The following is a 12,056-nucleotide window of genomic DNA, read 5'->3' on the forward strand; positions in this document are numbered from 1 at the left end:
TCACATCAGTTTCATTCACTTGTGTTATAGTGTCTAACGTGGGACCTCAATATTGTAGGAACCCAACAAGTAGTAGTTGAATAAAGCTACCTATCTGAAACATTACATGTAACAAATATAAAATGTGTGCAAATGTTCATAATATGTTGTCAAATCATAAGGACATAAAATAAGATAACATAAAATATGATGTCACTATTATAAAGGCAAATACATTTTTAAAAAAAGAAAGCTTTTCTGGGTAGAACACTCTAGACTGTCTGTCTCCACTCTTCATGACTTTGAATATTTCTTGCCAATCCCTTCATGCCTGCAAAGTTTCTTTTGAGAAATCAGCTAATAGTCTTATGGGAACTCCCCTGTAAGTAAGTAACTTCTTTTCTCTTACTACTTTTAAGATTCTCTCTTTATCTTTGAACTTTAGCATTTTAATCATGATGTGTCTTGGACTGGGCCTCTTTGCATCTTTCTTGTTTGGGACTCTCTGTGCTTCCTGGACTTGCATGTCTATTTCCTTCACCAAATTAAGAAACTTTTCTTTCATTATTTTTTCAAAGAGATTTCTAATTTCTTGCTCTTCTCCTTCTGGCTCCCCTATGATGTGAACATTGGAACTTTTGAAGTTGTCCCTTAGGCTTCTCACACTATTCTCATTTTTTAAATTCTTTTTTCCTTCTTGTTGTTCTGGTTGCTTGTTTTTTGCTTACTTATATTCCAAATCACTGATTTGATTCTCAGCTTCATCCACTCTGTTTCCCTGTAAATTGTTCTTTATTTCAATTAGTGTATCTTTTGTTTCTGACTTGATCTTTTTTATGCTGCTGAGGTCCTCACTAAGTTCCTGGAGCATCCTTATAACCAGTGTTTTGAACTCTGTATCTGATAGATTGTGTATCTCCATTCTGTTTAGTTCTTTTCCTGGAGTTTTGATCTGTTCTTTCATTTGGGCCATTTTTTTTTTTTTGGTCTCTTCATTTTGGCAGCATCCCTGTGTTTGTTTCTGTGTATTAGACAGAACTGCTATATCTTGGTAGTGTGGCTTAATATAGTAGGTGTCCTATAGGGTCCAGTGACACAGTCTCCCTTATCACCCAAACTTGAGGTGTGCCCTTCATGTGGGCTGAGTACACCTTCCTTTTGTAGTTGAGCATTGATTGCTATTGGGAGGTTAATGGGAGGGAGTTTTTCAGGCAAATCATCATCAAGGACTGGTTGTGACCTCTGATCACCAATCTCTGCCCTCCATGAAGGATCAGTTGTGCAGGGGCAGGGTTGTGGTTCTCTGGCATTCTATAGTTGTCTCCTGGGTTCACAGGCTCTTGTGTTTCCTGGTTGGTGCAGGCCAAGGTCAGCCCCGACCTGTGTTTTGCATGGGGCCACCCTGCATCAGCTACAAAGCAAACTACAGATGGCTGCTACTTGTGCTGGGCTTGGAGGTTCCTGGGTGAAACCAAGCTCTGAATCTCAGCTGGCTGCTGCTAATGCTGGGCCTGTGGTTCAATGAGGCCAGCTGTTACTTATTTAAGAGAATTTAAGACATTGTGAAGCATGAGCCAAGAGCAGCCATTCATATAGAAATGCCACTGTTTTTTTTTTTTTTTTTAAGATTTTATTTATTTATTTATCTTTAGAGGGGAAGGAGAGAGGGAGAGAAACTTCAATGTATGGTTGCCTTTTTTGCCTCCCCTGCTGGGAGTTGGCCTGCAGGGAACTGGACTACAACCCAGGCATGTGCCCTGACTGGGAATCGAACCGGGATCCTCTGGTTTGCAGGCCCGCTCTCAATCCACTGAGCTACACCAGCCAGGGCAGAAATGCCACTGTTAATAGCTTATGTGGGCTCATTAGTTGGGTGGGGTGGTGACTCAGAGGATCTCTGGGGTGGGGCAAACACTGTTAGCCAGGTTGATGGAGTCTCAGTTACGGCACTTGCCTTCTGGCTCTGTGCAGGGAAGGTTCAGAAAAAGAGGTGGGGCCTCTGCCCTCCTTAGTGTCTGGGAGAAGAGTGTCCCCCAGCTCTCGCCTTGATGCCAGACACTTCCATTGCTCCCTGTACACCATTGCTGTCTTTCAAACTGATACCCCAGTGCTGGAGCTCAAGGGAGTGAGTCTGAGTACATATGTGTGTAGGATCCTTAAGAAGAATTGCTTGGGACTCTAGAAGTTTCTTTCACTGACTGATTTCCTGCTGGTTTTTGCAAGCAGGAGTTATGGGGACTTATCTTCCTGGCACTGCAGCCCTGGGCTGGGGGGGCCTGGTGTGGAACTGGGACTCCTTGCTCCCAAGATATCCTTCCCATATTTTTATCTACCAACATGGATGTGAGACCTGCCCATTCAGCATCTCCATATCTCTGCCCCTTCTATCAGTCTGGATGAATATGGTTTTTTAATTTCATAGTTGTCAGATTTCCATTCAGCCTTATTTCTGTTGGTTCTGAGTGATGGTTGTTCAATACTTTAGTTGTAATTTTTATGTGATTGTGGGAGGATCCGAGCTGTTTACCAACACATCCATCTTGACCAGAAATCTCTCTTATTTTCTTTTTTTTTAAAGATTTTATATATTTATCTTTAGAGGGGAAGGGAAAGAGAGGAGAGAAGTATCAATGTATGGTTGCCTTTCGTGAGTCCCCTGTTGGGAACTGGCCTGCAACCCAGGCATGTGCCCTGACTGGGAATTCAACCAAGATCATGTGGTTCGCAGGCCTGTGCTCAATCCACTGAGCTACACCACCCAGGCTCTCATATTTTCTTTTTATGTTATTATATATATTCAGCACTTCAACAATAAAGAGGTATTATTTTTTTAAACTCAAGCAATAATAAATACATGTCTACCTACATGGTCATTTAGTTGTATGCTTGTGATAAAGGTGAAAATTGGTCATCTATCATGTTCTCTTCATTAGATAACTCCTCACAGCAAAGGCTTTGTTTCTTCATGCCGTAACTCTTTCTGTGAATGCACGGTGCCTGGTATGGTCTAGAAATGTCTCCGATGCAGGTAATCATGGAACTGAAGTGGAAGATGAAGATTACATTCCATGTAATAATTTGTAGGTAAAGGGGTCTGTTTCTAAGGCTTTGAAATCACTCTGTAGGTATATTTTCTATATTCCTGATGTTGTTAGAAGGTAACATATTTATGAGCTGTATTTTTAGAATTCTCAGATCCTGGTAAAAAATACTCTTGGTCCTAACAAGGAAAGCTCTGTTCTGTGTTTTCATTTTAGAGAAAGATATCTAAGCTGGGTGCTGGCTGGTGAGTTGCTCTGTGCACATGTCAATGAGATTAGTCAGGAGTTTCATATATATATGTATGTATATATATATATATATATATATATATATACATACATATATATGTATATAGTCTGTCATTGTATGTTATATTATTATTATATTATTATATTACTATGTTATATTATTATACACATAGTCTATTATATATTATGTATTATATCACATATCTGTTAAGTGTAGAATTTAGCTTTAAGTAGTAAGTAGTTCTATTTTGACTCAGGTATAGTCCTTTGTGACAATAAGTAGGATTAAAACTATAAACAAGTAGAACATCAACGTTTTAAAAGTCATATAAAATTTCATGTTTCACATTAGCTAGAAAGAAAAACTGGTTTTAAATATATATAGTAGTCACCTAGTTTCCAGCCATTTTCCTCATTAAGACTTGGCGTGCTTTTATCCCCACTTATGAATGACCAACATCATACATCCTTCTGGCATGGCATTTAAGTTCTGCACAGGAAAGAAAAGTTGATCTATGATTCTTTCGGCTTCAGCTCTGTCAACTCCTTCAGTCTCTGCAACTAGGATTGCTTTGATCAGATCTGCTGGATGGGGAAAAGTCTTGCTGTTCTGTATGTGCAGATGTGACTTTCCTAACTAAAATCAGGTGTTGCAGAAAAAGAAGGCATAGGATATCGTCAAGATTATTTGCCTGAGAGCTCCGGTGTGGCATTGGGATATTATCAGAAATTAAAATACTTCTTCTTGAATATTACTTCTTGAATAGTGTTTACTCTTCATATTTTTGGTTGAGGCTAATATTCACTGGGATATATCAATTTAATTTAATATGAAAGGCCATTATCTTCTCTCACCAAAGCTGTTTCTATGGCTTCGTCCTGGTCCTTAAACTCGTCTTCCCATATCACACTTTTTTAAATCTCTAGGGATGGGCCTTGGCTGCGGTTTTACCTTTCAGGATTTGCCATTCTTTTCAAATGCAAAATAATTCATTCTTCTAGACCACTGGAATTTGATTAAGTCTTCTCATGATGGTTAGAAGTCAACCCTATCTTTTCTAAATATAGAATTCCAACAAAAAAGAAAATGGCACTTACTTGTGAACAGTAGAATTTTAAATTTATTTGTCCAGTTAGTCGTCCTTTCAGCACAATCTCAGGATTTGGACAGTGCTGGAACATGTCACTATGGTATTCCAGCAAGATTCCCACAGAGTACTGCACGAAGAAACTCCAGGTACACAATTACTGTCATCCATCCAGTGAGTCACTTCAAACTGCTGGAGATAAATCTCTTAAAGCACGTTTGGCCATTTAATTCTGGATTTTGAAGTGAAAGAAAACCCTTAAACTTTTCCCATTTTTGCTTGATGTGATCGCAGTTCAATGTGACACTCCCCGCTGTTGTCCAGATCCTGTCTCCAGGACAAAGGACGCCGTGGGGGTGCTTAGCTCTAGAGCAGGAGAAGGCGAACTGGAGCCAAATCCAGACACTGCCTATTTTTGTGTGGTCTGTGAGCAAGGGTGTTTTATATGTTTTTAAATGGTAAAAAACAAAGTCAGAAGGATAATATTTTGTGATATATTAAATTTACATGAAATTTAAATTTCAGTAATTATACGTAAAGTTTTATTGGAACATGGCCATGCTTGTTTATTTACATATCGCCTATGGTTGCTTTCACTACAGTGACCAGATTTAGTCCTTGTGATAGTGGAACCTGATCAACAAAGCAAACAAGTAAGCAAAATATAAACAGAGGCATTGAAATAAAGAACAAATTGACAGTAACCAGAGGGGAGCGGGAAGGGAAATAACAGGGCAGGGAGGGAAAGAGTCATCAAAGAACAGGTACAAAGGACCCATGGACAAAGCTAAAGAGGGATACGATGGAGGGTGGGGAGAAGTGGTGGTAGGAAAATGGAGACAACTGTATTTGAACATTAATTTTAAAATGATAAAAAAAAGAAAAAGCCCTGTGGCTCCCAATGCATAACATACTCATTATTTGGCCCTTTGCAGAGTAAGTTTGCTGACTCTGCTCATGCAGTCCTCAGAATGCATTCATTAAAATCTGCTGGGGGGCGTAGAAAAACAAAGTAGCACCTCTGTGATGACTGATGGTCTTTGAAAAACAAATCTTTGTTCCTTTATAATTTCCTAACACTTTGATAGGTTATTCCAAAAGATGAATGCCTAAAATATATTAAAACCATGTTTAGTGAATTAAAATAACAATGAGAAATAAAAGGAAAACTTTTATCATTTAGGTGAATTATGATGTATGTTAAAGCAGAGTCCTAAAAAATCAAAGAAACTCCACCCCTAAGAAACTTCTTCACTTATTTTATCTGTAATTAATTCTATAATGTGCTTGAAAATGCATTTTACGCACACACACACACACACAAAAGGTTTGTCCAGAAAGTATCTAGCCATGTGATATTAAAAATAGAGACATTTATTGAACAAGATACAAGAAACATTGTACATAGGACAATGACTCCTTAGTCCCCTTCAAAGTAGGCACCTTGGGACTCATACAGTTCTCCCAGCGTCTTCCACTGTTTAAAACACTCTGGAAAATCCTTTGTTGGAATTGCCATCAGCTGCCCTGTTATATTTTCCTAAATCTCATCGACAGTCCCTTTCAAAGGTGATTTTAGTTTTGGGAAAAGCCCGTAGTCTTTGGAATTCCCAGATCAGCTTTGAGTTCTCACACTCAGTCACCAACCTTCGTTGATTGCAGCCTGTACACGTTCGACATCCTCAGCTGTTCCACTTGCTGCAGGCCTTTCAGAACATGGCTCACTTTCAACAGATTCTTGACCATCTTTGAAACAATTGTGCCACACTTTTATTTGTGCTGCACTCATTGCATTGTTCCTGAAAGCTTTCTGAATCATCTGAATAGTTTCCATGGAGGAATGTTCAATCTTAATGCAAGATTTGATGCAGATTCATTGCTCTACTTGCTCTGTCATTTCGAATGTGACAGCCACATAGCACACACGCTCACTCAAAGGCATCTACCACCCGCACTGACTAGTAACATGAAGTTGTCATTGTGTATTCCAGTCCACTCTCCTCGGCTGCCAGGTTAAATTGGTGTTGCATAAACCATTCTCATTGTTTTCACAATGGCTGGACTTTTCCCGGACAGACCTACTGTGTGTGTGTGTGTGTGTGTGTGTAACATATAAAGCTTTCAGCCCTGGCTGGTGTGGCTCAATGGATTGAGCGCCAGCCTGCGAATCAAAGGATCACTGGTTCAATTCCCAGTCAGGGCACATGCCTAGGTTGTGGGCCATGTCCCCATTGTGGGGTGTGCAAGAAGCAACCACACATTGATGTTTCTCTCCTTCTCTTTCTCCTCTCTTTCCTTCTCTAAAAACATAAATATTAAAAAAACATATAAAGCTTTCATAGAATAACAAGGCTTTATTACTTTTCACTTTTCTCTACCACCAGAGTGGCTGGATTTAAAAAAAAAATGTATTTTGGTATTTTGGAACGAGTATGATTCTCTAGACCTTTCCTCACCTTTCCACCACATGTGTCGGAACAACAGAAGAATTCTACCCCTTGTGCTCTGGATCTCATATCCTAGCTTAGGGGTCTTGCATCATCATCCATTACCTCAGAATACACCAGTGGTATGGAAAGATTCATATTTTGGCCAACAGCCTAACCAGACACTGCATGTTTCACCAGTAATTATGGTTTTAGATTTCTTCACCCTCTTCCCACTGGCTGACCTCAAAACCAAAGTTGGTTTTTCTCTAAGATCAACATCTAGGGTGCTTAATGAGTTTGCCTGTGTGTAGTGCACTGCAGTTCTCCCCATGCTTATACCTCCAGCCCACACTCTGCATGCTCTTGAACTTCTACCTACATTGTACCACCACCTTTTCACACATAGGACATTCATTTTTGGATAGACTCTGAGACTTCATCTCAAAGAAACTGGAGGCATTCCACGATCTCTTAGCTATATCTCCTGCCATGCACACACAAAAACAAAACCAAACCCATGATGATTTCTGCAAAGGCTCACCAATTGTGGCCTTTGACATGGTCAGCACTTGTTATAAAACCAACATGTAGCAGTTGCAGTGACCCCACTATGATATTAAGGTCAGCAGGACCACCCTCCAGATATCTGTTTTTAAACTCTTGACATCTATGGCTACTTGGTCATTTTCACACTGCTTCTGTCTTGGCCTTCTCTGGGGTCTGCATCTATGTGGGTTCTTTCTTTCGTTCGCTCCAGTCTTGGTTTTCCCACGATCCCTGGAAGTCATGAAATGACTTGCAGAAATGTAAGCTATGTCCATCATTTCTTTTATTTCCTAAATACATTTTGAAAAGTTCTGGTTGCTAGCTGTCTTTTTATTTCTAACATCTTTCTTCATCTTCATAACTCCTACTTTAATTTGTCATCTTGAGGCAAGACTATACTGTTGGCTCCTCAGTAGGGTTCCTAGTTCCTGTGACCTGGGGTCCATGGACTCATAAGAAGACTCTGCATTGGCTTCTGCATTGGCTTCTCTAAGTCTTCCAAAATTGTGCCTAAACATGGTGTACTGAGTGAGTAAAGGGTTGGAGGTTTGGAATGCTAATTGTTTACTGACATATAAGTGCCTTTAGTCCTGCCGTTTGACTTTGGTTGGCTGAGATGCAATTATATTGCAGGAGCGCTGATAGTGAGTGGTTTCTTTCTACCTCCATTCTCTGCAGTATCTCTTCAGGGCACTCATCACTGGCCCTAGTAGGCTGTAACTTTGTTAAAGGGGTGGCCAGAATTTTAGGTTTACTTCACAGCAGTTGGAGTCACTCAGTGGAACTTGATTATTTTGTTAATTGATCAATTTGGTATGAAAATTATGGGGCTGGGAGCTAGTACTGATTCTACCTGATTTTAAAAGATATATAATAATTTTGGTATTTGTTTATCAGTTAGTATTCATATGAGTGAGTTTTAAAATCCATGGTTTGTTATGATTGCCAGGTGATGATATGATTTGTAAATGCTGAGTTTGGTTTCTCGGTGTTAAATGCTCTGATTTGGGGGCGAGGGGAACAGTGGCATGGTTGACGTGTTAAAGATGAGGGGTAAGAGGTATGTAAATATCAGAAAGGATAATATCAATGTCAATGACATAGAGATGAGGGAGGAAGTAAATTCCCACAGGTGATGTAAAAGGTAAAGGGGATATTACTTATTGTCATGTTTATTAGAAACATATCAAACCTGTGACTTTACTGATGTTTTTGTTTAGAAAAGACTTAGTAAAAAGGAGAGAAGAGTGATTTAAAGAAAACTGTTAGGAAAATGATAGTAAGAGGTAATGAAAATGACGAACCATGCTGACAGTGCTGATGAATGAATGGAGTCCTGTTCAGGAGTTAAGATTGACGTCCAATTACCACACCCAGCCACGAGGTCTCGGCAAATCCCATGGCTCATCGACCTCAACCGCTTTCTGTTTAAAATAGTTATAGTTATTGAATTTGACATATTTCTTATAAACATTTAATAAGGCCACATTCAAACATGAAAGTGATTTGTAAACCATAAGAATCTACAGACACAGATTGCATTATTAAGTAAGGCTAGAAAAGGAAATGCTCATACTTTAATCTTTGATTTGCTGTAGACCCTTCAAATTTTACAAGAGTGTAAATGTAAACAGAAGCTGGAAAATATAGGACTTAAGAGCAGAGACTTTACATTTTTAAATTAATTCAGTATTGTATTTTCTCTGAATCATTTAACATCCTTTATCTTCAGTGGTCTCACCTGAAAAATGGGTATAATTTTAGCACCTACCTCACAAGAATATTTCTGAGAATTAAGCAACACATATTAACCCTCTGGCACATACACGCACTAACTGTAAAAGCAATTATAGATGTTATTATTATTAAATAGAACAAATTGAACTAGAATTAGTCACAAATTCCCTTTCAAATTTTTAGTAATTCTGGCAGATTAGTAGAAAAATACATGAAGAACTCACACAAAGCAGTTGTAGAAATTCTTCATATCAAAAATCTTAAAACAAGCAAATATTCCTAACACCAGTTCTTTTTGAAACTGACAGCAAAAAAGTGACCCTGGGTAACAATCCTGGAAAATAAGGAGTATGACATAACACGTTCTTTTTCTCATAGCTCATTGTAGCAGGAGTCTGAGGTCCAGGCCTTGGTTAGAAATTGACTAAAGAATATAGAGCCAAGAGGTTGGTTGCCAGAGAGCTTTGAAAGAAAAACTGAATACCAAGGACCCACAAGAGGTCATATTTCCAAAGCAAGCATCCAAGTTTGGATATCACATGTAAGTTTTTGACTTAAATCTATGTCAGCTCTACAGAGCTAAAGAACATGTTCTTACCACATATGCTTCTAGACTTACTTGTAATCCGGAGTCCCTGATTCTATAATTCTATCCTGGTAACCAACTTACTTATTACTAACTCTAAACCCCTTGCATGCCCAGCCACTGGAGTTGAGATGGAGCTGCGACATTCCCAGGGTACGGCTCAGTGAGGCAGCCACAGGTTTGTGGTGAAGTGGTCGGGTTGCTGTGCCGAACTACCTGCGTATGAATCCTCTTGGCTTCTTTACCTGCAAGCTTCAGTGACCTGGGGTGAGTCACTTGCCTTTACATGTCTCCCCTATAAAATGGAGATGACACGAATATTCTCCTTTTAGGTGTTTTGGTGGTGTTGTAAGACTGAGATGAGTTGGGATTTGTGAAATGCTGTGCAAGTCCCATGCGCTAACTGACTGCATCACTAGAGAAGGCTTCTTTGGAATGCTTGTAATAGTACTGCACAGAGTAAAATCTCAGTAAACATGAGCTCTTTCCATGATAAGAAGTTATTTGCCCAACCAGTAATTCTCAAAATGCAGTTGGTTGTAGGGGTATCATACAGAAGGCTTGGTAAGGCACAGACCCCTAAACCCATCCCTGCAATTTCTGATTCAGAGGGCCTGGGATGGAGCCAGAGAATTTGTATTTTGAACAAAGTCTAGGGTAATGCTGATGCTGCTGGTCCCAGGCCACACCTTGAGAACCGCTGCCCTAAGACATTCATTCCAAATTTTCACCAAAAGCTTAAATGAGGTGTAACTAGAGGGAGTGGAAGATCATTTTATTTATAATAGTTCAGTGTTAGGAGTCAAAATATGGGGAGCCCTGTCTACAATTGCATGAGGACTCAGTGGCTAGGGGTCATTCTGGAGGCTACCCTCGTGGAGAATGGGGGCTGAGATGTCTGTTTAGAAAAAACAACCCAAACAGGCAATAGCTTTTATATTCATGTCTCTGATATTTCCTTTTACAAGAGCGATTTCTCTAGTTGGGCCAGACTGCAGAACAGCCAGCCTGCAAGTATCACAAGTGTTCATGGGTAGCTCTAGCCTTCAGAAATAACTTCAGGAAAGTTATAAAGAACTTACAAAACTCAACACACACACACACGCACACACACATGCACACTCAACCCAGACAACCCAATTAATAAATAGGCAAAGGACCTGAATAGATATTTCTCCAAAGAGGACTTACAGATAGTCAATAGACATATGAAAAGATGCTCAATGTCATTAATCATCAGAGAAATGAACATTAAAACCACAATGAGATATCACCTCTATCACCTCACACCTGTCAGAATGGCTATCATCAGTACATCAACAAACAAGTGTGGGCAAGCATGTGGAGGAAGGGGAACCCTTGTGCACTGTTGGCGGGAATGCAGATTGGTGCAGCCACTGTGGAAAGCAGTATGATTTCAAAAAATTAAAAATGGCACAGACTTACCACCAGCTATTTTACTTCTGGGAATTTATCCAAAGAAACCTAAGACACTAATTCAAAAGAATATATGCACCCCTATGTTCAATGCAGTGTAATTTATAATCGCCAAGATCTGGAAGCAGCCCAAGTGCCCATCAGTAGATGACTGGGTAAAAAGCTGTGGTACATTTACACAGTGGAGTATTACTTGGCTGTAAAAAAAAAATAAGAAGAAGCAGCCTTACCTTTTGCAACAGCACTTGACCCGGCGAATATTATGCTAAGTGAAAATCAGTCAGAGGAAGAGAAATACCAAATGATCTTACTAATATGTGCGATCGAATGAACAAAAACTAATAAACAAAATAGAAACAGACTCACAGATAAAGAGAATGGACTGACAGCTGTCGGAGGAGGGGGGTGGGTATAAAAGGTGAAGGGATTATGCAAAATAAAACAGAACTCACAGAAGACAGTATGGTGATTACCAGAGGGAAAAGGGGGAGGAGGGAGGTTAAGAAGGGCAAAGGGGGATAACTGGCGATGAAAGGAGACTTGACCAGGAGCTGGTGAACACACAATATAACGTACCGATGATGTATGATAGAAGTGTACACTTGAAACATATAATTTTATTAACCGATGTCACCCCAGTAAGTTCAATAAAAAACTTTGAGGAGACACAGAACTGAGGACAACCGGTGGTGATGAAAGCAACCCTTGACCCAAATGACCCTGCAGTCAAGAGGTGGAGGGGAACGATGTGGGTGTGGACACGCCACCCCTGCAACTGCCCCGCCCACCAGCCAGGTCACACCTGGAAAAATCCCGGGCAGTGGAAACCGAGATGAAAAAGCGGCAGAGGCAAACGGCTGAACCACGCGCGCTCAGAAATAAAGAGCTTGAGGGTCGCCTATTACTCATCCCTGTGCTTCGAGCCCCAGCGGTGTCCCCAGACAGAAGTCAGCGTCAGCCCACT

This window comes from Sturnira hondurensis, unplaced genomic scaffold (assembly GCF_014824575.4).
Source record: "Sturnira hondurensis isolate 20B ecotype Veracruz unplaced genomic scaffold, ASM1482457v3 Scaffold0013537, whole genome shotgun sequence".
Taxonomy (NCBI): domain Eukaryota; kingdom Metazoa; phylum Chordata; class Mammalia; order Chiroptera; family Phyllostomidae; genus Sturnira; species Sturnira hondurensis.